Source organism: Schistocerca americana, chromosome 6 (assembly GCF_021461395.2).
Source record: "Schistocerca americana isolate TAMUIC-IGC-003095 chromosome 6, iqSchAmer2.1, whole genome shotgun sequence".
Lineage (NCBI taxonomy): Eukaryota > Metazoa > Arthropoda > Insecta > Orthoptera > Acrididae > Schistocerca > Schistocerca americana.
Window position 1 is genome coordinate 301,133,134 of NC_060124.1, and position 27,809 is coordinate 301,160,942.

The 27,809-nt window shown below is 43.9% G+C and overlaps 1 long non-coding RNA gene and 1 pseudogene across 1 annotated transcript in view; one reads left to right on the forward strand and one right to left on the reverse strand.

Moving 5' to 3' along the window:
* The window catches only part of LOC124619848, a 365,067-nt gene that overhangs the window by 323,522 nt on the left and 13,736 nt on the right, over positions 1 to 27,809 (reverse strand). The gene's annotated exons all lie outside the window — the stretch shown is intronic.
* LOC124620502 lies at positions 6,930 to 7,048 on the forward strand (annotated as a pseudogene).

The window sequence follows — 27,809 nt, forward strand, 5'->3', positions numbered from 1 at the left end:
AACGAAACTGAATAAACTAGAGCTCACTGTGATATAAAGTCGTCAAACATCAAAAGTGCTCAAGACACTACTTTATTATTTTCATTCCGGTGGATGGAAATGAGCAGATTCAAATGGCTCTAAGCACTATGGGACTTAACAGCTGTGGTCATCAGTCCCCTAGACTTAGAACTACTTAAACCTAACTAACCTAAGGACATCACACACATCCATGCCCGAGGCAGGATTCGAACCTGCGGCGTAGCAGCAGCACGGTTCCGGACTGAAGCGCCTAGAACCGCTCGGCTACGAAATGACCAGAATGGGCTCTTAGGAACCTAAGTTCTAACCACTGAATTTCGTTGCAAAATAATAACAGAATGTGGTAGGAACAAAATCTTAACCATGACGGTCCTGAAAAATAAAGGATTAATGATTTTAACTACAATCTACCTCATACTCTGAATTTACCAATCAACCTGATGGAGACGCACACAGAGACCATCCTCTAAGCCAGACGGAAACCGAATGCTGAAAAATGGGCGGAGCGCCGGCTAACGGTCGCTCTCCTCTTCGCTGAGGATGAGGGGAAGTGGGTCTATCAACCTTGAAGATTCCACCACCACTGTTGCATCTTTGAACGTCAACCTCAAGAATTAGGCTGGCAGCAAAACCCGAGTATTACATGTATGTCGGCACTACAGCTGATATACTAACGTAAACACAACCGAATTACTCATTCGGTAAATAACGTATCAGGGATAGGAAAACGATGTCTATCATAATGTAAGTAAAAGAACAGAGTTGTGTTCCTTCGCTAAAGGCTCTTGGTACTTGAGCATGATATGAAGATAACTAATGTGACATTGATAATGAAGAACACAGGGTACCTAGAGAAAAGGTAGCGTGGTGGGACCATCAGTTGCGTCTCAAAATGTCAAGTAAATGTAGATGCGGACCAACACTCCTGGTTGTTGGGCCATATGGCGAGCGAAGTCTAGTTGACATCCCACCGCTGCCCAGGGCATCTCCAGACACGTCGTTGGCCTGGAATATCAATGACTGGAGTAGAATTATCTTCAGTGATGAGTACCGCTTCGAGCTGATTCCACAAGACCAGCGAAGACTTGTTTCGAGACGCCACAAAGCAATGGGATATGAACCTGAATGCCGTCAGCCAGACGGCTCAACATCCAGGACTGATTGCCTGTGGTGCAGGACCTCTTTGGACGTCTTCCGCTGCACACTTACAGCCCAGCGGTACGTCAACGATATTCAACGCCCGGTTTTGTTGCCCTTCACGACAAGGCATTGTGGGCTTACATTTCAGCAAGATAATGCCCGACCGCAGACAGCGAGAGTTTCTTCCGCTTGTCTTCGTGCTTGCCAAACACGTGACTCGCTGGGGCTCTCCTCAGTTGAGAACGTTTGGAGCGTTATGCGCACGGCTCACGCGCCAGCTCGGGATTCCGACGATCTAAAGCGTCCGTTGGACAGACCTTTGCACCATATCCTTCAGGCCGACATCCAACAACTCTATCAATGAATGACAAGCCGCATAACTGCTCCCATACGGGCCAGAGGTGGACCAACGCATTATTGACTTGTTCAATTTGTGAGCCTCTTTCTATCGAATGAATCATCAAATTTTTTTGAAATGTAATCATTTATTTGTCTGTATAAGTACATCAAATTTACCGATTTCCGCCCCATTCGGACATTTCCTTCATGGTGCATCGTTTTTTTTTTTTTTTTTTTCTTTGTCTTGGAGTGTAATATTTGCTTGGTAACCAGTTCAGCATTATCCTAGGCGAATATTGGAAAACCGCGCAGAAACAACACTCAGGCTAAACAGCAGAAGCGACAGAAAAACTGTACAGACTGATTTTACTCTAAAAGAAAAAAAAAGGAATAATGGGATCAATACGCAAAACTTCAATGGACTGTAGCCACTGCTTTCATTCTGTTGCTCCCACAGTCTGGTTTCATGCGATAGGAGTGAATGAATAATATCCAAACGATACCTAAAGCTGCCAGTCAATGAGTAATATCCAAACGATACCCTAAAGTGCCGGCGACTGAACCAACGGTTTTAATTTGGCTGTTGCCATAGACTGGTTTCATTATAAAAAATGAATAAATAATTCAAACGATATGTAAAACTTCAACCGAATGACTCGACTGTTTACCATCAACCAAACGAGTTGATTGGCTTCATTCGGTTGTTCCCATCACTAGATAACTACAATCTATCCTTAAGCGTGTAAGGACTGCAGTTCCTAAACTGTAACAGATATTAAGCCGAGAATTACTCTCATCGGAGGGGGGCGTTTGCATCAATGCAGTCAAGTCAGAAAGGAACGGGAGAGCTCCAAGTTTTTAATTTTGTTAACTCCTCTAGCGCATGAGATTAATCTGATTGCCGAGGGGTTCATGCAGGAGAAGGGAGTAATAACTTTCTATGCGCGAGAGTATTTAACAGAATTATACAAGAAACGAACAAGAATGCTTCCGGACACTTACGGCCGTTGCGGCGCCGACGGCTGCGGCGGGCGCTAAAAATTAATCTCTTCCCGTGCGGTAGCAATTCCATCGCGCTCGCCACAATGGGCGACGGAAACAAAATTAGGAGTGCGTCGCCATGACGAGCGCTTCTCGGCGCCGCGTAATTGCTAACTCGGTCCAACGGGCACGAATTAAAACTTAATAAAGTGTTATTTTGTACCATTTGCGACGTGTTCTCTAATTGCTAGCCCTCGAGACGGCTCGCTCCGCGACAAGTGCCGGCGCAGCGCACCGCCACCGTAGTTGAATTCCCCGCCACGAGCCAGCGGCGGCGCTGCTGTCGCCGCAGTGCATTTCCTTGTTAATTATACACTCGCGGCGCTGCAGCTGCTGCCTTTCCGACATTCCTGATGCGTTTGGCCCACTGATATCCTCAGGAAGACTATATAAAGAGAACAAAGTTACTGAAAATCAGTTATGTTTAGAACGTAATAGCAATAATCAGTTTCAACATGGCATCAACAAACTCGAAACTATGCATTTTGTCACCTTTGCTAATAAAACGTATACCGATGAGCCATAATGTTTTATCATCAACTGCTTCATAGAGTGTTAGCCCACCTTTGAAATGCAATGCAGTGTCGATTTTTAGTGACGTGAATTTGAGAATTCCTTAATAGGTCTCCAGAGCTATTGACCACGGAATGTAAACGCACAGGTCATGCAACTTCCGTAAATTTCACGGCAATGTTTATTGGCGTGGAGCTGACACCCGTTTACGCCCGAGATATGTTTCATCGGGTTCAGGCCATCTTCACAAGTTTGTGCAAATGGCAGAAATACAATTATGTAGGCAACAATAATAATTTCAGACGTACCATGACAGAGATGATGTCGGTACTGATCGTAAGTGTATATGATAGTATTTGGCAAACAGTGTCCCATAGTAAAAAATGTATCCAATATCTGGCATTTTAGGGCTACCGAATAATGTGATGCCAACTAGAGAACAATGGCTTGGTACATCTTTGACACATCGATGTGCTATACATTTCCGGAAGTTACAGACTATGATGCGATTGATAGATAATGCCGAATACATTAACATACATTGAGGAAAACAAATTTGGAAACATTAATGCAACAGCTATATTGCTAATGTAATTCAGTGGCCAAAGGCCTCATGTGCAATTTCCAAATTTTGTGAAGACCCACGAGCACTCGAAACAACATGACGGTCCCAACAAAGCCATGTGACATGTGTGGATTCTTACCATAAGTGTAAATATAACAATACCAGCTTCCCGCGGGTAGCAGTATTATAGCTAGACGACGACTTTGTTTTTTGTTTGTAACATACAGGATGTCCCAGAAATGTCGCGACAAGCTTCGAAGGGTTGTAGGGGGTGTCATGAGGAACAAATCGACGTTAGGAACCCGTGTCCAGGAATGTCATACAACGACTTTACAGAGTGTCATAGCTATAGCCGCCGCTGCCTGCCAGTAGGCCACCCCTTCGGCAGCAACGGACCTTTGAACGCTGCCGGACTACAGACGATTCAAATGGTTCATATGGTTCTGAGCACTATGGGACTTAACATCTGTGATCATCAGTCCCCTAGAACTTAGAACTACTTAAACCTAACTAACCTGAGGACATCACACAACACCCAGTCATCACAAGACTGCAGACGGAACGTCTCACAATGTTGTCTGTTATTCAGTGATCGTGACTGATCGCCAGTGGAGAAGATGTAGCTAGCTGCTGCGTAGACAAGCCTTGCCTACTACAAATACGATTCCGTGTCGCCTCGTTGGCTGGCGGTTTTGGACATGGGTTTCCATCTGCAGATTTTTCTCATGGAAGCCTTTGAAATCTCCAGTGTTTATGGTTTACAGGAGAAAAATAGACTGCAAATGGAAACCGTGTCTGAAACTGCCGTCCACCAAGGCAACAGAGCATGGCAGTCATGGAAGACAAGTCATGTCTACACAGCAGCTAACTCTATCATCTCCACTGGCGGTCGTAGGAGTCAGTTGCGATCACTGAAGAACAAACAACATTGCTAGACAATTGCCCTACGGTCCGTCAGCAGACGAAGTCACATTTGCTGCCGAAGGGGTGGCCCGGTGGCAGGCGGCAACGCATGTAACTTGGACGCTCTGTAGCGCCATTGGACGACGTTACTAGATATATGTTCCTATCCTCTCTTTGTTCTGCAAGACATCTCTACAACTTTCGAAAGTTTGTCGCTACGTTTGTGGGACATCCTGTATAGTGGCATGCACAACCCTTCGTTGTGAATCGCTTTATCTATTATAGAAAAACCATATCAAAATCCTCACGGTATTTCCTGAGATTAGTTATAAAATGCAGACAGGAAAACTCCAAAACGCAGCAGGGACTTTACATTATGTTATGCATAGATGACAGTACTGCAGCGTTGGCTGAGCAACGCTCCTGCGAGTTGGGTGAGATAGACGAAACCCCTTGGAAAAGGCAACGAACTGAAAGCTCAAAACAAAATTTTTGTCACTAATATACCTTGCCTCAAAAGTCACGCGAATTTCGTTACTACGTAAGGTTTGTCCGTACATGCTGTGCAGATTTTAAATGTCATCACGCAGCTAGTACAGACAGGCCCCAATCAACAGTACCGTCGAGTTTGTACACGCATTTAAAAGGTATCTCATTAATTTACAAGTGATATCAAGAATGAACTTGGATTAAAGCTTTGAAGAGGTAAATGCACGGGCATTTCAATCGCTTCCGACAAATGTCACAGGTAAGGTGTCGTTATTTATTATACTTAAATTTAGGACAGTGGCCGCTGTTTTTCAGGCTTTTTACTGCCCTAAATAGTATTATCGAGTCTAAGTTTTAATAAACCGTGCTGCGTCCAAATTACAAAATGACTTCGTAACACCCTAAAGTGGGAATGTTCTGAAAAACGTCTAATTTTGAGAAAAAAGCATGCTGCGAAACTCCGATTTATCGCAGTTTGAAATATGTCTGGGGGAGAAAATCTTCCCATTTTACTTCCGAGCACTTGTTTGATGCAGCTCTCCACGATAATCCATCCTTCATCTTTGCATAACTACTGCATCCTGTATCCATTCGAATCTCCTCACTGGATTCAAGTCTTGGTCTTTCTGTGCAGTTTTAGTCCTCACACTTATCTACATTACCAAACTGCCGATTCCTCGACGTCTCAGAACGTATCCTATCAACAGATACCATCTTTTAGTCAAGTTATGTCAATAATTTCTCATCTCACCAATTCTACTCAGTACCTTCTCATTAGTTACGCGATCTGCCCAGATTATCCTCAGCTCTATTCTCTAGCACCACATTTCAAAAGTTTCTATTCTCTTCTTGTCTGAATTGTTTATCTTCCATTTTTCTCTTCCATGCAAGGCTACACTTCAGACAAATAGCTTCAGAAGACACTTCCTATCACTTAAATTTACGCTAAACGTTACACAATTTGTTTTTAGTAAGGTTTTTCTTACTATAGGCAGTCAGCATTTTATATCATCTCTTCTTCGCACACCGACGGCTATTTCGCTGCTCAAATAGCAAGACTCATCTGCTTTCTTTAGCTATGTAATATAAGCTATGCACCATAATTTGCTAAAGTCTTGCTTACGTTTTTATTACAGTCGCAGAAGGCCTTACGTAACCTATGCTGTTTGTACAACTGCAACAGCAGAAAAGAAGCCTATAAACAAAGAAGACAACTTTCAGTGCATTGCTTCTTGACAGTGTCGCCTGATTTAATGCGACTACTTTCCATTGTCTTTGTTTCAAATTTGTTGCTGTATACGGCAGCATACGTTTAACCTCCGTCGACCTTAAGAAAAAAATGAAATATTTATCGCACACATTCATTCTCCAAGTCACAGGTATTGGTACTTCAGTTTCCTATTGCAAGACCTTAGAATATACACAATGGTTTCGAAATCTGTACAGTCCAGAGCTGCTACCTCAGGATGTCATATATGTAAATCTTGTATGGAGGTGACAATATCTCTGAATATGTATACGTTCAATGAATTGGCCAGCAGCACACACGCGTACTACCGAGTTTGCCTAGTGATTGTCTTGTAAATATACTGCCAGCCGCGGTGGCCGAGCGGTTCTAGGCGCTTCAGTCCGGAACTGCGCGACTGCTGCGGTCGCAGGTTCGAATCCTGCCTCGGGCATGGATGTGTGTGATATCCTTAGGTTAGTTAGATTTAAGTAGTTCTAAGTTCTAGGGGACTGATGACCTCAGATGTTAAGTCCCATAGTGCTCAGAGCCATTTTTTAAAAAAATATATGGCCACACACTCATAGAGGATGTAAAATGCATATTGGCAACAGCAAGAAAAGCATTTTTAAAAAAGTGGAATTCTTTTTACATCAAGCATCGATTTAACTATCAGGAAGTCTTAAAGCTATGGCCGACGGCCTCGCCTCAGTGGTAACACCGGTTCCCGTCAGATCACCAAAGTTAAGTGCTGTTGGGCTTGGTTGGCACTCGGATGGATGACCATCCGGGTCTGCCGAGTGCTGTTGGCAAGCGGGGTGGACTCAGCTCTTGTGAGGCCAATTGAGGATTTACTTAACTGAGAAGTAACAGCACCGGTCACGGAAACTGACAACGGTTGGGAGAGCGATGTGCTGACCACGTGCTCCTCCGTATCCGCATCCAGTAATGGTTAAGGGTTAAAAAGTTGTTTTAGGAGTCCAGTATTTGTTAAGCGAGGAATGTGGCCAAAAAATGCAACCCGTATTTTTCGCATCGTATCAGCAATGGATTCACTTTCTTCGTAAACCACCAAATTGGGTAAAATCCTCAGCTGATCATTAACTTGGTATTTTTTAGTGATAATAATTTGTTCTAAATATTTTTCTAACAACTTTCTGCAGCTTATTAGTTGCTGCCTGAATGGTTAGTTTAAACAATGTTTCATCTGTATATGTTTCCTACACTTTAAAGAGGGAGGAATAATGTTGAACTCGAGTATTTATTGAGAGATATCCTTTTTTGTTTGTTAACGACGTTGTTATCTCTGCTCGTTGTAGTTTTAATGTTCTACTAGCTATTGGTGCTCTTTCATTGGCATTCCCTTTAATAATACCACCAAGGTATTCAAACTTTTTTACTGCCTTATGTTTTTAGCATTATGGAGTATAATGTGGGATGTGTCAACTGGATGGGAGGGCATCATTTCTGTCTTCAGAAAAGAAATTTGAGCCCAACTTTTATCGCTAATCTTTCTAGTTCTTCTGTCTGAAACTTTGCTTCATCGATACAATGCCAAGTCATCTGCAAATGCAAGACAGTTAACTCGAGTTTTTCTTCCACTTTTAACAGATGGTGCACATGTCTTGGACCTTCCGCGCATGATTTTCTTCAGCACACAATTAAACAGAAATGGAAACAACCCATCACCTTGTCGAATGCCAGCTTGACTCTTAAAGGGTTCTTAAAATTAGTATTACGAAGGATGAGCGCAATGCAACTGACATGTTTCTGCTCTAAACCAATTTCTGTAATGACAGACATGAATGCTATCGAAGGCTTTTTAAAAATCGGCGAACGTGAGCACTAGCTTCTTATTCCTGACCCTTTAGTGTTTCGTTATCCATTTAAGACTAATAAGTTGATCAGGACAGATTCGTCCTGGAAAAAAATCGGTAAATATTTGCGTATACGAAAGGCCCGGAGCTGACGCATCCGGCTAACTTGTGTCAGGTTTGGAGCTATTCGTGGAATCTGGACCCACGGCCGCTGTCACTGCAAGTGCGGGTGCGGGTTTTTTGTGAGCTCCGCCTTGGCTAATGGTATGCCACATTTGTAATCCTTCAGCCACTCCGCGTCCTCCTTTTGTCTCTCATAAAAATTCCTCGGCATCTCCGCCGGAGTACGACTGGTAAGTCGAAGCTCTTGTCTGGCCACCGGGGCGCATTTTCAGGTTTTTTCGGGACATTCTTTCGGGAGTATTTCGGATCTCATCTATCACGGGCAGTCTGGGACATTTACATTGCTTCTTCCCTGGACAGATATCAGCGGACAGTTTCCCACGATGGAAGTGTGCAACGATGTTTCACTCGTTTTTTAGTCAAGAAATATTTCTGAATAAGAAACTGAAGACTAACCCCAGTCTATCGAAAGCCGTGACAGCGAGAGAACACATAAATGTCTAATTAGAAAGGAATAAATATGACTTCATCATTACCATTATCTTCTTCTTCTCGGCGGATAATCATCTTATATCTGAATTTACACTATTGTTGCTGTGGAGTTCAGTTCGAAGCCTGGTTTGATGCAGCTCCTCAAGCTAGTCAAACCTGTGCAATCCTCTTCATGTCTGAATAAATACTGGCACCTACATCCATTTTAACTTGTCTGCTGTATTCCTCCCTTGGTCTCTCTCTGCAATATTTATCCCACACATTGACCTGCAATGCCAGACTGATAATGCCTTGATCTTCATAATATATCCTATCAACAGATCCCTTCTTTTAGTTAAGTTTTCCCCAAAAAATTTCTTTTCTCTCCAATTTAGTACTTTTTCATAAATTAGCGCTATCCACCTATCTAATCATCAACATCCATCTATAGCATCACATTTCGTTCTAAAACTTACATTCTCTACTTCTTTGCGCTGTTTATCATCCTCGTTTTACTTTTGTATAATGCTACAATTCCTAACACATTTATATTCGGTGTTAAGAAATTTCTCTGTTTCAGAAACACTTTCCTTGCTATAACCAGTATGCATTTTATATCCTTTCTAATTCGTCCATCATTAGTTACTTTGCTGCCCAAATAGCGAAACTCCATTTAATGCTTGATTTCCTAATGTGATACCCATAGCATCACCTGAATTAATTCGATTACGTTCAATTACCCTTGCACTGCTTTTCTTGAAGCTCATCTTACAACCTCTTTTCAAGACACTATCTATTCCGTTCAATTGCTCTTACAAGCCCTTTGATGTCTCTGACAGAGTCACAATGTCATCGGCAAGCCTCAAATATATTATTTCTTCTCATCATCATCATCATCATTTAAGACTGATTATTCCTTTCAGCGTTCAGTCTGGAGCATAGTCCCTCTTATAAAATTCCTCCATGATCCCCTATTCAGTGCCTTTTCTGATGTTAAGCCTATTACTTCAAAATCATTCTTAATCGAATCCAGGTACCTTCTCCTTGGTCTACCCCGACTCCTCCTACCCTCTACTGCTGAATCCATGAGTCTCTTGGGTAACCCTGCCTCTCCCATGCGTGTAACATGACCCCACCATCTAAGCCTGTTCGCCCTGACTGCTACATCTATAGCGTTCATTCCCAGTTTTTCTTTTATTTCCTCATTGTGGACACTCTCCTGCCATTGTTGCCATCTACTAGTACCTGCAATCATCCTAGCTACCTTCATATCCTTAAACTCAACCTTATTGGTAAGGTAACCTGAATCCACCCAGCTTTCGCTTCTATACAACAAAGTTGGTCGAAAGATTGAACGGTGCACAGATAACTTAGTCTTGGTACTGACTTCCTTCTTGCAGAAGAGAGTAGATCGTAGCTGAGCGCTCACTGCATTAGCTTTGCTACACCTCACTTCCAGTTCTTTCATTATGTTGCCATCCTGTGAGAATATGCATCCTAAGTACTTGAAACCATCCACCTGTTCTAACTTTGTTCCTCCTATTTGGCACTCAATCCGTTTATATCTCTTTCCCACTGACATTACTTTCGTTTTGGAGATGCTAATCTTCACATCATAGTCCTTACATTTCTGATCTAGCTCTGAAATATTACGTTGCAAACTTTCAATCGAATCTGCCATCACAACTAAGTCATCCGCAAATGCGAGACTGCTTATTTTGTGTTCACATATCTTAATTTTACCCAGCCAGTCTATTGTTTTCAACATATGATCCATAAATAATATGAATAACAGTGGAGACAGGTTTCAGCCTTGTCTTACCCCTGAAACTACTGTGAACCATGAACTCAATTTACCGTCAACTCTAACTTCTGCCTGACTATGTATGTAAAGACCTTTAATTGCTTGAAAAAGTTTGCCTCCTATTCCATAATCTCGTAGAACAGACAACAACTTCCTCCTAGGAACCCGGTCATATGCCTTTTCTAGATGTATAAAGCATACATACAATTCCCTGTTCCATTGGTAACACTTCTCCATTATTTGCCGTAAGCTAAAGATCTGGTTCTGACAACCTCTAAGAGGCCTAAACCCACACTGATTTTCGTCCAGTTTGTCCTCAACTAATTCTCACACTTTCCTTTCAACAATACCTGAGAAGATTTTACCCACAATGCTGATTAAAGAGATACCTCTGTAGTTGTTACAATCTATTCTGTTTCCATGTTTAAAGATTGGTGTGATTACTGATTTCGTCCAGTCTGATGGAATTTGTCCCGACTCCCATGCCATTTCAATTATCCTGTGTAGCCATTTAAGACCTGACATTCCACTGTATTTGATGAGTTACGACTTAATTTCATCCACCTCAGCCACTTTATTGCACTGCAATCTATTGACCATTTTCTCAACTTCCTCAAATGTGATTCTATTTCCATCATCATTCCTATGCCATTGTACATCGAAATCTGAAACATTACTGATCGTATTTTCACCTACATTGAGCAGCTCTTCAAAATATTCCCTCCATCTGCCCAAGGCATCAACAGCATTAGCCATCAGTTTTCCTGACCTGTCCAAAATACTTGTCATTTCCTTCTTACCTCCTTTTCGAAGACTACTAATTACACTCCAGAATGGTTTTCCAGCAGCTTGAACCAAAGTCTCCAATGTGTTTCCAAAGTCTTCCCAAGATTTCTTCTTGGATGCTGCAGTTATCTGTTTGGCTTTGTTTCTTTCTTCAACATAACTTTCTCTGGCTACCTGAGTTCTCGTATGTAGTCATTTTTGATACGCCTTCTTTTTCCTTTTACAGGCTGCCTTGACTTTAATACATTTTCCTAATTTCACTTTGCTTCCTTCACAGTTTTCTCAACGTACAGATTCAGTAACACGGAGACATTCTATAATTTTGTCTCATTCGCTTCTTAACAGATGCTACCCTACCAACCACTGCTGCCATTTCATGCTCCCTTTCTTCGAGTTTTACAACTGCTGTATGTTTTCTGTACGAGTTCTGAATAGCCTATCGCTCTCTGTACTTTATGCCTGCTAGCTTCTGAATAACTTTTGAACTACCTCGTCGATAACCGTGGGACAGAGCGTCAGTTGCTTCTCTCCTCTGGACCCCAACGCCTGAAAATTTAGCTCTGAAAATGTAAGCTCACGGGGGTAGACTAAGACCACACAGTTTCCCTCTGCCATCTCCGTAGGCTGTGGTCACAGTGGCACCGACAGCGGTCTCCAGACGCCGTCGGCAATGGTTGCCCGATGATATCAGGCGACAGCTTGGCTATTGTGCGTCAGATCTCTAACATGGGAACCTCCCCATCGCACCCCTCTACGATTTAATTATAAATCGGCACAGTGGATAGGCCTTGAAAAACTGAACACAGATCAGTCGAGAAAACAGGAAGAAGTTGTGTGGACTATGAAAAAAATAAGCAAAATATACAAACTGAGTAGTCCATGCATAAGATAGGCAACATCAAGGAGAGTACAAGCTGAGGAGCGCCGTGGTCCCGTGGTTAGCGTGAGCACCTGTGGAACGAGAGGTCCTAGGTTCAAGTCTTCCCTCGAGTGAAAAGCTTACTGTCTTTATTTTCGCAAAGTTATGATCTGTCCGTTGGTTCACTGACGTCTCTGTTCACTGTAATAAGTTTAGCGTCTGTGTTTTGCGACCGCACCGCAAAACCGTGCGATTAGTAGACGAAAGGACGTGCCTCTCCAATGGGAACCGAAAATATTTGATCGCATGGTCATAGGTCAACCGATTCCTCCACAGGAAAACACGTCTGATATATATTCTATACGACACTAGTGACGGCATGTGCGTCACATCACAGGAAAATGTTGTCGACCCACCTAACTTGTACACTTCGCGAATGGGTAAAAAGATTCTTCTACCTTTCGATGTTTGTTTAGGTGTAGCGTCGCCATACTAGGGCGCAGTTACCTCGCATCGGACGGTCGGACGGACAGATAATTATTGTCCGAAAATAAAAAATTAAACTTTTCACTCGAGGGAAGACTCGAACCAAGGACCTCTCGTTCTGCAGCTGCTCACGCTAACCACGGGACCACGGCGCACCTCAGCTCACATTATCCTTGATGTTGCCTATCTTATGCATGGACTACTCAGTTTGTATATTTTGCTTATTTTTTTCATAGTTTCACACAACTTCTTCCTGTTTTCTCGACTGATCTGTGTTCAGTTTTTCAAGGCCTATCGACTGTGCCAACTTATAATTAAATCTGAGGGGGGTGCGATGGGGAGGTTCCCTTGTAAGACCAGTTTTCGACGGGTTAAACACCACACTGCATAGCGGATTTTTCTATCAAAACGACGCCGAATACGTGTGAATGAACTATATCTGTCTCGAATAGAACGCAGCGAGTACTGCACACTCTTTTTTTCTCAGTTACTGGAATAAATAGACAAGTTTTGTGAACATATGAGACTAGTGATCCGACCCAGTTTTGCACGGTTAACAGTCGGACGAATGTGTGGTGTAGCGATGAAGCAGCCTCACCCAACAAAAAGCTAGTCACACCAGCGGGCAGGCACAGATGAATCGCTAAGCTGCTCCATTCTGCTCTGGCCCAGTACACCAAGAGTGGTTCAAAATTCCAAATAAAAGGCAGACACTGTTGCCACAGTGACTATCTTTTATTTGGAAGAATCGCTAAGCGATCGAGTCACGCGCTCAGCCACTTGTGCACTGCCTCTCTGTGAGCATAAGGCAATAGCGATCAGTGACATTTATTTTTCTAGCAGGTATTTTACGTAAACATGGGTAAATATAATGAGGTGACAGAATGGCAAAGAAGCGTAATCGTGTTTGGCCGTATCCATGGCCGTACGGTGTTTAGCGTTGCGGAACTTGGAGTTTCGTGGCGGATTGATCGACATGTCTACAAGCGATGATGATGCTAGTGGTCACGATACACGAAGTCAGAATTGTGGTCGGGATAAAAATCCTGACAGAGGGATCGGAGACGCGTTTCGCGGCTTGTAAATCAAAATCGCTTCTAAACCCAACAAAGCAGCGAATATTTGGTGTCGGTCACCTCGTTCTTAGGCCATTGCTCACATAAGCGTGTAAGGCAGCACGTCTTCAAAGGGCTAGAACCCTCCGAAAACGAGGAATACTGACTGGCGTAACGTAATGTGGTCTGACGAATCATGTTTTTGCCTTTATTCAAATGATGCAACTCATCGAGTGCACCAAAGAGCAAGTGAAGCAGTTCATCCTGAATTTGTCCAACGTCAGGTTCAAGCCCAAGGTGGGTCTGCGATTTTTATGGGGTGTTTTTCTTATTACGAATTCGGCCTGCTCGCTGAAGTGACCAGTAACGTGAACCAGCCTATCTATTTAAACATGCTGAATGATCAAGTATAGCCTTTCAGTCAACATCTGCATTGTGAGTATGCCTGATACCCGTATTTTTCAAGGCGACAGGAGCAGAGTTCATTGGTCTGGAAGAATATATGGCAGATTTCCTGACCCACCCCCCCCCTTTTCAAAATACAGACACAAAAACCCACACACACATATATTTGGATCAAGAGGCCAACTAGAGAGATTTATAAAGACATAGAAACAATAACAGACACCATTAGAAAGAGAAGGATGAAATTTTCTGGACATGTCAGCAGGATGAATAAAAGCAGGCTCACAAGGCAAACCTTTGATACCGGAAATAAGAGCAGAAGCAAGACAAAGTGGATCACTGAAACAGAAGAAGACATTTAAGAACTGGGGATCACACAAGACAACATAAACAACAGAGAACAGTTTAGAAACACACACTTAAACAAGAGCACACGGAGAATAGTACGGGAAGAAGATGGTCGGAAGAACGCAAGGGAGAACACAGTGAACGTATGAAGAGAATTTCGGAAGAACGAAGAAAGAAGAAGAAATCCTGACTACTCAAGTTGAACAGCTCTCTTAAAAGGGAATAATCGAAAATAATTATATGTATTACATCTAGACTGGCCTGCAAAATCACCTGACTTGAACCCGAACGGAAAACTATGGGACATGTTGGAACAGTGCGTAAAACGCCAAGGTCAGCATTCACACAATTTGGTGGAACTGCGCAATCATATCCTCAGCGAGTGCCCTGACCTGAACGCGACGTACCTGCCGAATCTCGTGGAATTACATCTAACACAATCCAAGCGGTTATAAAGTTCAGGGGCGGAATTACACAGTTTTAACTGAAGCTTGTGATGATTTCTCTAGGGATGACTAATTTTTTGGCTGGTGAAGTTATTATATATACATACCGTCCTCGTGAATAACTCTATCTATTAGTGAAAACCTTTTTAAAATCCCTAAATTAGCTTTTGAGATTCACTTGATCTGATTCGTGGTGACACTCAAAATCAAGCTTACCAACACTCTCCATGACTTCCTATAAATTAAAAAAAAAACAACATACAAATATGAATTAACTTGCACTGAGTGGCCTTCAGCACATGTGTGAAGGACACACGTAAATTTTAGAGTAAGATATTCTGAACATGTAAAGTAATTATCAGTGGCAACACCCACTTCACATTTTCAAATCACGTCATACAACTGAATCAGCAGCCAACCGGCATAGAAACACCAGTAAGCAGTAACAACCATTAGCAGACAGATAATGTTCCAAAAATGATCCACTAAATTAATTTTAAGCATCCAAATTTACATACGCCACCTTCCTCACTTGATCATCTAATTTTTTGAGGTCATAATCTAAGCCTAAAATTTCCGATACAGATCGTAGGTTTGTTGCAGATAGAGGTATAAATGACTAAATGGCCACAGATCATGGATAATGTATGAGGGTAATCTCAAAGGTAAGGTCTCCTATTTTTTATAAGTACACAGACCTGTTTATTTCTACAATGGTTTACATCAGTTTACAGTGTGAACATTTAGCTATTTTTCGACATAATCACCATTTCTCTCAATGCATTCTTGTAGAAGCTGGGGCAGGTTTTGGCTGCCCATGTCATACTAGCTCGCCGCCATGCTGTTGAGAAAGTTATGAACCTCTTCTTTCACCTCGTAATCAGAGCTGAATCGCTTTCCGGCCAGATATTCTTTTAACTTAGGGAATAGGAGATAGTCATTGGGAGCCAAGTCAGGACTGTAGGGTGGGTGGGTGATGGTGTTCCACTGAAACTGTTGCAGGAGAGCAACGGTTTACCGAGCGATGTGTGGGCGAGCGTTGTCATGGAGAATGTGTACGCCCTTGCTCAACATTCCACTTTCCGGTTCTGAATAGCCCGTTTGAGTTTTTTCAGAAACTCACAGTGCCTGTCAGCGTTAACTGTGGCCCCAGCGATTCAACTCCGGCGAAGAGATGACAGAATAGGTTCATAACTTTCTGAACAGCATGGCGGCGAGCTGGTATGACATGGGCATACAAAATCTGCCACAGCGTCTACAAAAATGCATCGACGGAAATGGTGATTATGTCGAAAAATAGCTAAATGTTCAAGCTGTAAACTGATGTAAACCATTGTAGAAATAAACAGGTCTATGTACCTATAAAAAATTGGAGACCTCACTTTTGGGATTACCCTCGTATTACAAGGCAACGTTCAATTAATTTGTAAGAAATTGTTAAGTTGTGAGAAACATGCAGTTTCCATTAAAGTAGCGATTGTTGTTGTTGTGTTCTTCAGTCCAGAGACTGGTTTGATGCAGCTCTCCATGCTACTCTATCCTGTGCAAGCTTCTTCATCTCCCAGTCCTCACTGCAACCTACATCCTTCTGAATCTGTTTAGTGTATTCATCTCTTGGTCTCCCTGTACGATTTTAACCATCCACGTTGACCTCCAACACTAAATTGGTGATGCCTTGATGCCTCAGAATATGCCCTACCAATCGATCTCTTCTTCTAGTCAAGTTGCCCCACAAATTCCTCGTACAGAACATATATTCCGGGATATTTCCCTGTTGTGACATTTATCATCCTTATGGTACTAAATACTCATTTTTTTCTTGTAGTAAACTTAGTCTCACGATCCGTGTTTTGCAAGTTCCAACGTTATCCGATTTGGCCTAAGAACAGATATCGCTTTGAATTCCGCCGTCTGTCGTCTGACGTTCATACTTTCGGGCGTTGATATCCTTTTGCACTGAGACAGGGCATGTACTGGCTTGCTGACATGAAAAGATCGGCCGTCTTGGGACGCTGTCGGCCATCGGCGGAATGCCCCAACGTCGGTGCCACTGGGCGTGAATTGGACCGGACACCCGGTCTGGGCGCCGTGGGAATGAGAGCGCCCTTAGCCGCACAGATGTAACCGGAGAGCGCGGGCAAACAGACCGGGGGCTCGGCACAGTGCTGCACAGCGGCCGCAGTGTTTGGAAGGCAGCGGCGCAGGCGGCAGGAGCGGCTCCGTGCTTGACGCGCCTCGGGCAGTCCCCGACTCCCCCCCCGTTCCGGCGGCTGTCTCCGAGCTAGCGCCACTGCCCTAGCCGATGCGCCACTCCCATAGCCGACGCAACTGTTCGCCTTCCGAAACGAGAAGCGCTTTTCATTGGTGCTGTGTCTCTAATTTTCGATGCTTTGGTCCTTCGGACACTCGTGCATATCCGGAGAAACACTGCACCGAACATTACAGACACTGCCAAATACAGTCACTGCACTAATGCATTTCATGCCAAAGCCAAGGAAATCTAGCGAGGAAACTGAAGAAGTCTCTCCCTGTGCTGGAATCACTTAATTGTGAGAGCGCTGTGGGTAGCAAACACTGGGACATACGGAAGTTTGGATCAGTCTGTAAAGAATGTTCGGATAGCCGAAGTGGTTAAGGCCAGGTTCTCATTAAAAATCGTCGAAAATTCGTTTTATTGTTCCATTTTTTGAAAGATATGCACATGTGTCTAGAATGTTGGGACGGGAAGGTTTTTAATCCGTGCCTTACAATAGGTTATACAGTCCATTCTTCGAAGCAGTATCATAGGCGCCCTGGGATGCTCTCAACTGGAGAGGCCCGCCTCAGGTAGAAGACTCGTCGTACCGTGTCGCACTTTCACAAAATGATTTATGCTGCAGTATGCGTGCAAACATATTCGCCGAAAACGGTGACCATCAACGTGTGCAGGGTGCCGAATGCAGCACATCAAGCTCAACCAGATCGGCTGTTTTCGCCAAGAAGAAAAAAATGGTTGAAATGGCTCGGAGCACTATGGGATTAAACATCGGAGGTCATCAGTCCCCTAGAACTTAGAACTACTTAAACCTAACTAACCTAAGGACATCAGATACATCCATGCCCGAGGCAGGATTCGGACCTGCGACCGTAGCAGTCGCTCGGTTCCGGACTGAATCGCCTAGAACCGCTCGGCCACCGCAGCCGGCCACCAAGAAGAACGAGGGAATTGCTGTCTAGGAATAATTCGAGTTAGAGGAAGGGTTGATGAACAGTCCTGGAATTGCACAGTTAACGTAAGTAACGAAAACACTTTTTTGATGAAATTTTGGTCAAAATTGGCCAAAACATAAGTTTTGGTCGGCCGTATTTGTTTAGCCATTTTGAATTTTGAAAATTTAACTTCAGATTTGTGTTCAGCGACAACGAAAATAATAACACATAGTTTTTATGCAGATTGAGATAATAATACATAAAAATGTTTTCCCTAAACTCCAAATAGGATTTTTCATCGAATGATTTCTCAGAACTGCAATCAGCATAAAATAAAAACGGATCTGCCTGTTAACATCTTTGACCCCCGAAAAGTACGCAGTTTTCTTGGGAGCTTATACCTGTAATATGATGTTAGTTAATATTGGCTTTTTTTGTAAAGCCATAGTGTGAAAAAAAACAGAACTCAAAGTTTAAGTTAGTACCATATCGTTAGATTTAATGTTACTTCATTGTCGTTAGGTATCAATAGATATTATCCATTTCTGATTTCAGATAATTCCTGACGGGCTACACTGCACGCAGTCTACGTACTTCAAACTCTCAGGCCCTTGATCAAACCATAATTACTGGAGCCATTTGTTTCTTGTGTTGCAAATGTAAAACAAAATTTAAAGTATAATTAATCATAATCCCCAAACAGATCCTTTGTACGTCTTTTCACTGTCTCAACAAAGAAAAATTCTATCTTTATCTAGTTTTTGATCATTTGAATGAGAACCTGCCCTTAAGGTGACCGCTTACATGAAGAGCGAAGTCCGGGTTCGGGTCCCGGTCTGGCACAAAGTTTAATTTTTTCGAGCAAATCGTATAGCAACGTTGGCACGGTATCCACGGTTTGCGAACACGTTTCATGCGAGGCGCTTAACTGTACCAGCATTACTTCTCTGCAACACGAAAGTAACATCTGTATCTCTACTCCGCAAGTCAGTTTAGGGTGTGTGGCGAAGGGTTCTTGTCAAGCAGGGGCGTCCCATATTCATTTACACTTTTCTCTTCATACATGGTGCTCCGTTTGACTCATCATCATAGCTGCAAGAATGTGGTACTTTGGTCCAATCGTAGGTAGCAAGGAAATCTCTAAAACTATAAGCTCTGCACAGTGCAGTCCATTTTCCCATCTAGTACTCAGAATGTGACCGGACAACATGAAGTGTGATCATCAAGGACAGCGCTTGGCGACGTGGCTTCTGTGGGAGGAGGGTAGAAAAGCTGCGGATACTCACAGGCGATTGGTGCCAGTATGTGGAGAGTGTTCACAGCTGCGAAAAGTGTGTATGCTGTATTATGACGTGGCCCCTGGAACAATCTCTCAAGCGACTCAACAAATGAAGAAAATCCACAGTCCTCAACCACACACTAAGGAAGAACAGCAGCAGAATGGTGGGAGTTCAACAAGACACGAGAAAAAAAAAACGGAGATATTTGTAAATTCTAAGTGTCTGTAAATAAAGAAGTGCAGACTGTAACAGTAGGCGCTAATTTGTTCTCTGTAATCAACTATACACCGGTCTCGGAAACTGACAAACGGCCGAGAGAGCGGTGTGCTGACCACATGCCCCTCCATATCCGCATCATGAGACGCCTATGGGCTGAGGATGACGCGGCGGCCTGTAGGTACCGTTGGGCCTTAATGGCCTGTCCGGGAGGAATTTAGTTAACTATACGGTTTGTGCACGCCGTATGCCTCTGGATAATGGAATAACTACCACTTCAACATTTCGATACTAATTAATAGAAGACGGTGGACGAATGATTGACTAGGAATAGTTTACTTCATTAAGAGATCGATAGCAACCGGCACCGCCAGCCATTGTCATCGCAACACTTTAGCTTCCATCCACGACGTTAAACGTCGCCATGATCGAGACATTTGTGCCATGAACAGATACGAAAAGTAAGCTCTCACAGGTACAAAATTGTATACTAACCATTCTTTACTTAAAACTGACCGTTAATTTGTGTTGTGATAAATCTAAATCTATTTGTATATCCATCGTTGCTTCTGCCGATAACAAAGCCAACCGCCTGTTTAATATTCTTTCCCTATCAGTTATTTAATCCATGTTGACATTTTTTAATAATTATATCTATAGCTATGCTAAATTGTCAGCCTCTGTAGCAGAGTGATCAGCCCATCTGACTGCCATGCGGAAGACCGCGGTCAAGTCCCGGTAAGCCCAGATATATTTCCATGTTGGGAGGACTGTAATGGGGCGCACTCAGCGTCGGGATACCAACCGAAGGGCTTTTCGAGTGAGGAATGGCGGCTCCACGATCTGGAAATCGGATAAATGGCAGGGAAGCTGTCTGCTGACCATATGCACCACCATGTCGCTTCTGCATGATGCCGTATAGCCAGGGATGACCTGGCGGCCTGTCGGCAGCGTGCGCTCCTCTTCGCAGAATTACTTTCTTTTTACTATTCTGCATTATTTCATACAGTTTTTTTACATTAAAAGATTATATTAATTAATTCAGAATTTTGGAGTGATGGAGGTTGGCATTCGCTATTACTAGGCACGCGAGCGGACGTACTCTACGCTCTGCCTTATTTCCGACTGTCTAAGAGCTGCCTTCAGCGTGCTTAACAGTCTTGACAGCTGATGAATGCGTGAGTTCAAGTTTATGTTCATATTTTGTCACCTTTTGATATTTATCATCTTTTCACATTTTTGGGCCGCAGTCATGCAAGGGTGCTTGAATATTTCCGCTATTTAACTGCACAAACTTTTTTTATTTTATGTCACTGCTAGCTTAGCACACGCTGCTTCACTAGCGCAGACTATATAGCCTGCAGAGCTTTTTCATGTGAACAAATTTTTATGCGTTTCACAAATTGCAGCACCTTCTAAGCTTTATACGCTAATTAAGGCGGTATAAGCACGGTTTTTTCCGAATGTACATCTGACCAAAATGCGTTTCTGGTAGCTGGAGTGCAAAATTTTTGTTAGTCAAGCCTTTTGCACTCTTGCGGAGAAATTTCCACAGCAACTTTCATCCCCTAACAAATATTTCTCTATATCTAGCCGAGAAGTGAAATACCAATTTTCATAAATTCTGCTTTTTCATTTTTTTTAAGGTAACCAAATATTTTCTTAAAAATTTTCGCCCCCTATTGCATTCCATTAGCAGTTGAATTTCCAGAAACACTGAAACACGTACTATTTTAATTTCTAACCGAGAAGTCAAATACCAGTGCTCATAGATGTAGCTTTAAAAATACTTTGGTAGTTGTTTCATAATGAAATATTTTCAAAAAAACTTTCACCCGCTACTACACCCCCATAATACTAAATTTCCAAAAATTGTCAAAAATTCTGAAACACGTATTTCTTTATTTATGACTGAAAAACAAAATAACAGTTTTCGCACGTCTAGCTTCAAATCTGACTTTTCATTCACTATTTCACCTCCTTGAGGTTGGTATTTCGAAAAATCCCTTCTTACAAGACGCCTACAGTATAAGATCCACACCTTCTCCAAATTTCAGGTTTCTGTCCTTAGCGCTTTGGGCTGGGCGATGATGAGTCAGTTATTCATTCTGTCTGTCTGTTGTCTGCCTGCCAGTCAATCAGTCAGGATATTGCCTTTTATACACAGAGATCATGATTTCGGCCTTGGCTTATTGTCGAGTACAATGTTGGGAATAATTACGCTTTGTTAAGTGAAGTCGTTGTCAAGATTATTGGGGCAGCCAGTTCTATAGGTCCTCACGATGATTTCACTCAAAGTCTAAATACACGCAGCATTGTTGTACTTGGTAATGGTTTAAGGCCGCAATCACAAAAGAAGTTTGTAGAGTAAAATGGCTTAAATATCATTAAAACATGTTTATAAGTGCAACAGGAAGGTGTGGTTCAAACGCCATTCAATTCTTGGATGTTGCAGACACTTTTCTCTTAGCAGTCATGCTATCCGTCAAGCAGTAACCCAGTTTAAGGTCACTGAGGCATAATTTTCTAAAATCTAAGTTTGCCATTTTCACGGTTAGTGAAGTTTTCGGAGGTTGGGAATGAGTAAAGGCACAGTATATGACACGAACTGTGAATGAAGTACTCTCTTTTGGAATGATACAGTGCACATTTAAATCATATCTTAAGCAACAAAATTTTAAAAAAATAACTTACGTAAAGAGAAAAGAATTGTATGTAATATGGTGCAGCGGAAGAATGTTGATAGGTAGGAAGACAACAGGTACTGACTCGAAATGGGAAGAGGAGAAATGTATGCCACAATTTGATCAAAAGAAGGGATCATTTGATAGGACACATCCTGGAGAATCAAAGGATAATCACTATGGTAATAAAGGTAAGTTCTGAGGTAAACGTTGTGGGGAGAGACCACGGCTTGACGATAGTAAGCAGTTTAAAAGAGTGCAGGTTTCAGTAATTTTGCAGGAATGAAGAGGCCTGCACAGGATAGACTAGCGTAGATAACTGCACCACACCATTCTTCATACTGATGACGACTACAACGCTACTTTCTATTTCATAAATTATAGTAGTTCATACAGGAAACGTATTCGCATTTGCAAATACGAACCACTAGCGGCTATATATTTGAATGCTGACTAAAAATTTGTGTTACACCGGAACACGAACCTCGATTTCCCACGTTACTCGAGCTGTCGCCTTAATTGCTTCGGCTATCCGTGCACGAATCACGGCCAGACACAAACTTCGGTATGTCGACGTCCATGTATCAGAACCTGTACTCGTACATTACGTTTATTCCCGTCCAGGAAGAATATGTTTATTGGGAGTCGAGGGCATGGAACTGACGAATAAATACGAAATAGCAGCACCTATGTTATCAAGAAGTACGATGCTATGTTCCTACGAACACACATGCATCTCCGAAGGAATATTGCATGGTACTTATTAGTAACACAGATACTGCTATCTAGTATGGTAGTTTAGTTGAACATGGCCGTTCGAAGAAACTATCCTGGAATTCATCTAAATTGATTTTAAGCAATGAATTGGAGCCAGAATGTCGACACAACAACAGGTATTTGAACACTAGTTCCAGTGAATGGGCCGGCCGAAGTGGCCGTGCGGTTAAAGGCGCTGCAGTCTGGAACCGCAAGACCGCTACGGTCGCAGGTTCGAATCCTGCCTCGGGCATGGATGTTTGTGATGTCCTTAGGTTAGTTAGGTTTAACTAGTTCTAAGTTCTAGGGGACTAATGACCTCAGCAGTTGAGTCCCATAGTGCTCAGAGCCATTTCAACCATTTCCAGTGAATGCAGGTGCAATGTTTGCACGCTTTGGAATGTTTCCTGCTTGTCAATAGAGATTAAATCTTCTTTCGAGCAACTGTCTTTCCAGTAATGTAATTAACTGCTTAAAATCTTCAGCCTAACGTTGGGAATTCCAATTAGCGCGTTTCTGCAATAACCGCCTTGGGAAACGTAAGATACACCAAAGTGAAAGTTGCCGCAAGAGCTATAATTATGATTCGATGCAAGTGCGCCAAAGACTTGCTCATCTATTTTCTTGTCAGATCTCGATGTTCTCTGCAGTGTAATAATGGGGCATATTTAGTAACGGAAATCTCAAGTCACGATCAAAAAAAGTGCTATCTGTTCTTTTCTTAGATGACGAATGCTCCTAATAATTTTCGTTGACGCACGGCCCCGCTGACAGATGGATCTACACCGAAGCTGACGTTTCTCGCCTTTCATTCTAAGAGATGGCCACCAGCTGAGTGAGACCTATCTCTCCCACAGGGCTCGTTTATTATCGCGCCCTTCTGCCGATATCCTCCACACAAAAAACATGTATGCAATCTGTCCGCGCTTCCGGTCCAATGAGAGAGACGACGTTGTATACATGGAGCCGCACCACAAAGACTCTGTGACCCAGTTATCACGACGTCAGCAGAGACCAGACTGGAAATAATAGTCGTATATCAGAGAGATACAAAAGTTTGGATTCGTCGATGAAAGCAATTAGTAGCAATAAACAACATACTCTAAATGGTTCAAATGGCTCTGAGCACTATGGGACTAAACGTCTGAGGTCATCAGTCCCCTAGAACTTAGAAGTACCTAAACCTAACTAACCTAAGGACATCACACACATCCATGCCCAAGGCAGGATTCGAACCTGCGACCGTAGCGGTCGCGCGGTTCCAGACTGAAGCGCCTAGAACCGCTCGGCCTTACCGGCCGGCAAACAACATACTCTCTAGAATGAGATTTTCACTCTGCAGCGGAGTGTGCGCTGATATGAAACTTCCTGGCAGATTAAAACTGTGTGCCCGACCGAGACTCGAACTCGGGACCTTTGCCTTTCGCGGGCAAGTGCTCTACCAACTGAGCTACCGAAGCACGACTCACGCCCGGTACTCACAGCTTTACTTCTGCCAGTACCTCGTCTCCTACCTTCCAAACTTTACAGAAGCTCTTCTGCGAACCAGGTTCGCAGAAGAGCTTCTGTAAAGTTTGGAAGGTAGGAGACGAGGTACTGGCAGAAGTAAAGCTGTGAGTACCGGGCGTGAGTCGTGCTTCGGTAGCTCAGTTGGTAGAGCACTTGCCCGCGAAAGGCAAAGGTCCCGAGTTCGAGTCTCGGTCGGGCACACAGTTTTAATCTGCCAGGAAGTTTCAACATACTCTCTCATCACTCGTGGAGTAGTACGAAATACAGAAGTCCAGAATGAGATTTTTCACTCTGCAGCGGACTGTGCGCTAATTTGAAACTACCTGGCACATTAAATCTGTGTGCCGGACCGAGACTCGAACCCGGGACATTTGCCTTTCGTGGGCAAGTGCCCGCGAAAGGCAAAGGTCGCGAGTTATTGTCTCGGTCCGGCACACAGTTTTAATCTCCCAGGAAGTTTCAATACAGAAATCGTCTGTATACAGAGGGGATGAGACGGACGGCCCTACAGCTGCTGCTAGACCGTTAATGGCTACTAAAAATAGAGATACACTCAATACAGAGCCCTGTGGGACCTCGTTCTCCTGGATATGGAGGGAACTATGGGAGGCACCAACTTGGACACGGAAAGTAAATTCTGGATAAAAATCGGGAGCGGGTCTCAGGGACCCTACTCGTATAATGTGGCATGGATATGATGTCGCCAGGTGGTGTCATAGGCTTTTCGACAAATCAAAAAAGACAGAAACAAGGTGTTGGTGTCTGGAAAAGGCTGTTCGGATGGCAGACTAGGGGGACACAAGATTGTCAGTGCTACAGCAACCCAGGCGGAAACTGCCCTGGCATGAAGCCAGTAGGCCACGTGACTCCAGGACCCAACCCAATCGCCGACACACCATATATTCCAGCAGCTTACAAAGAACGTTGGTGAGGCTGATGGGCCGATAGCTATCAAGCGGGTTTTTGCCGGGTTTGAGCACTGGTATGATTGTGCTCTCCCGCCAGTGCGACAGAAAGACGCCATCGCACCAGAACCGGTTGAAAATGACGAAGAGATGTCGCTTGTAGTCAGACGAGAGATGTTTAATCATCTGACTGTGGATCCGATTTGGCCCAGGGCACTGAGGAGCTTCCACTCTGTAAACGGGGCGTTATATGGTTCACTGTGGCGTGTAGTGAACGAGAGGACTTTCCCCTCCATCCGCCGTTTGAGAGTGCGAAAGGCTGGGGGGTAATTCTCCAAAGCAGAGGCGCTAGTGTAGTGCTCAGCAAAGTGCTCTGCAATCGCGTTTGCCCCGGTAGATAACACGCCATATATGTTGACACCAGGATCACCTGTTAGGGTCTGATACCGGGAAACTCGTTTGATCTTTGGCCCAGACTTGGGAAGGTGACATGTGGCATACAATGGTCGAGATGTATCTCTCCCAACACTTCTGTTTCCGTCTTTTGATAGGCTGACGAACGCTGGTACGGAGGCGTTTAAAGGCTGTGAGATAGTCTAGGGAAGGGTGCTGCTTATGCCGCTGTAGAGCTCGCCGACGCTCCTTAATTAGCTTAGCGACTTCTGGCGACCACTAATGGACTGTCTTTCGCTGGGGGACCCTAAAGGCTGAGGGATCGTGTTTTCCGCCGCAGAAACGATCGTTGCAGTTACCTGCTCAACCACCACATCGATGTTACCATGTGGGGGAGATTCATCGGTGACAGCAGAGGTCAAAGTTTCCCAGCCCGCTTTGCTTAAAGCCCATCTGGGCAGGCGTCCGTGGGCCTGACGCCGTGGTAGTGATAGGAAGATGGAGAAATGGTCAGTACCACACAGGTCGTCATGTGTTCTCCAGTGGATAGATGGTAGAAGGCCAGGACTGCAAACCGAGAGATCAATGGCAGAATATGTGCCATTTGCCACACTGAAATGTTTGGGGGGCACCTGTATTTAAGAGGCAGAGGTCGAGTTGTGACAGTAAATTTTCGACATCTCTGCCTTGGACAATAAGCATGGTGACACACCACAAGGGGTTATGAGCGTTAAAATCTTCCAGAAATAGGAAAGGTTTATGGAGTTGATCAATCAGTGCAGCCAATGCATTCAGGGGTACTGCACCATCTGGAGGAAGATATACGTTTCAGACAGTTATTTCCTGCGTCGTCCTTATTCTGACAGCCACAGCTTCAAGGGGGGTTTGAAGAGGCACAAGTTCACTGCATACTGAGTTCAGGATATAGACACGAACTCCACCTGAAAATCTATTACAGTCACTACGGTTCTTGTGATATCCCCTATAGCTGCAGAGGGCAGAGGTCGGCATTTCCAGGAACCAGGTTTCCTGAAGGTCAATACAGATAGCAGGTGTAAAGCTTAAGGGTTGCCAGAGCTCAGCCACATGGTGGAAATAACTGTCGCAATTCCACTGGAGGATGACGTTATTGTGAGGCTGGGAAGGCACAAAGCAAGCAAGGAGGCAGCTTATGTCTCAGGGTCACCCGCTACCACCGATTGAGTATTTGTAGCCATTTATATGGTGGATGAGGCATCAGTGAGAGCCAGGTCCGCAGGGGATGCTAAGAACTCCACCACATCCTCAGATGCAGAATTGATAGGGAGTGATGGTTTTGGGGCCACCAGAGGGACCTGTTTCTTAGCAGACTTCTTCTAAGTTTTCTTGCTCTCTCGCTTCTCTTTAGGGGTGTGCTGGGAAGATTTCTCTGAAGCAGCTTCAGGCACAGAAGAAGACCATGAAGCTCTTCGTCCAGCAGCTTTTGGCTTCTTGAGGCACTGGCGAGTGTCCGCCATGGCATTAGTGGAGACCTTGGGAGAGAGGGCCCTAAGGGACCCCCTCAACATTAGAGCAGCCGGAGGAGGCTGTTGCTTCTCCAGCATGGGGAGGGATCCATGTCCCCTGCATTTAGGGGGGGGGGGAGGGGACCTTGCTCCCGAAGTAGGTGCTTTGGGAGCAATGGGGGAAGATTTACCCCACACCTCCAAGGGGGCAGATGTATTCAGGTGGCCCAGAGGGCTCACTGTTCGTTGCACAGAGTGAGGAACAACTGGCACTTGGGATGGCGATGGTGATGGTGACATAGCTGCACCATATGTCGATATCAACTGAATGGGATGTAATCTTTCAAATTTACGTTTAGCCTCTGTGTAAGTCAACTGGCCCAGGGTCTTGTACTCCATGTCTTTCCACATCTTTTGGAGTACTGGTCAGTCTGGCGAGTGGGGCGAGTTGTACTCCCCACAGTTGATGCAAGTGGGAGGTGGCGCACATGGAGTATCTGGGTGCAGTGGACGTCTACAGCCTCGACATGTGTTGCTGGCAGTGCAGCGGGAAGATA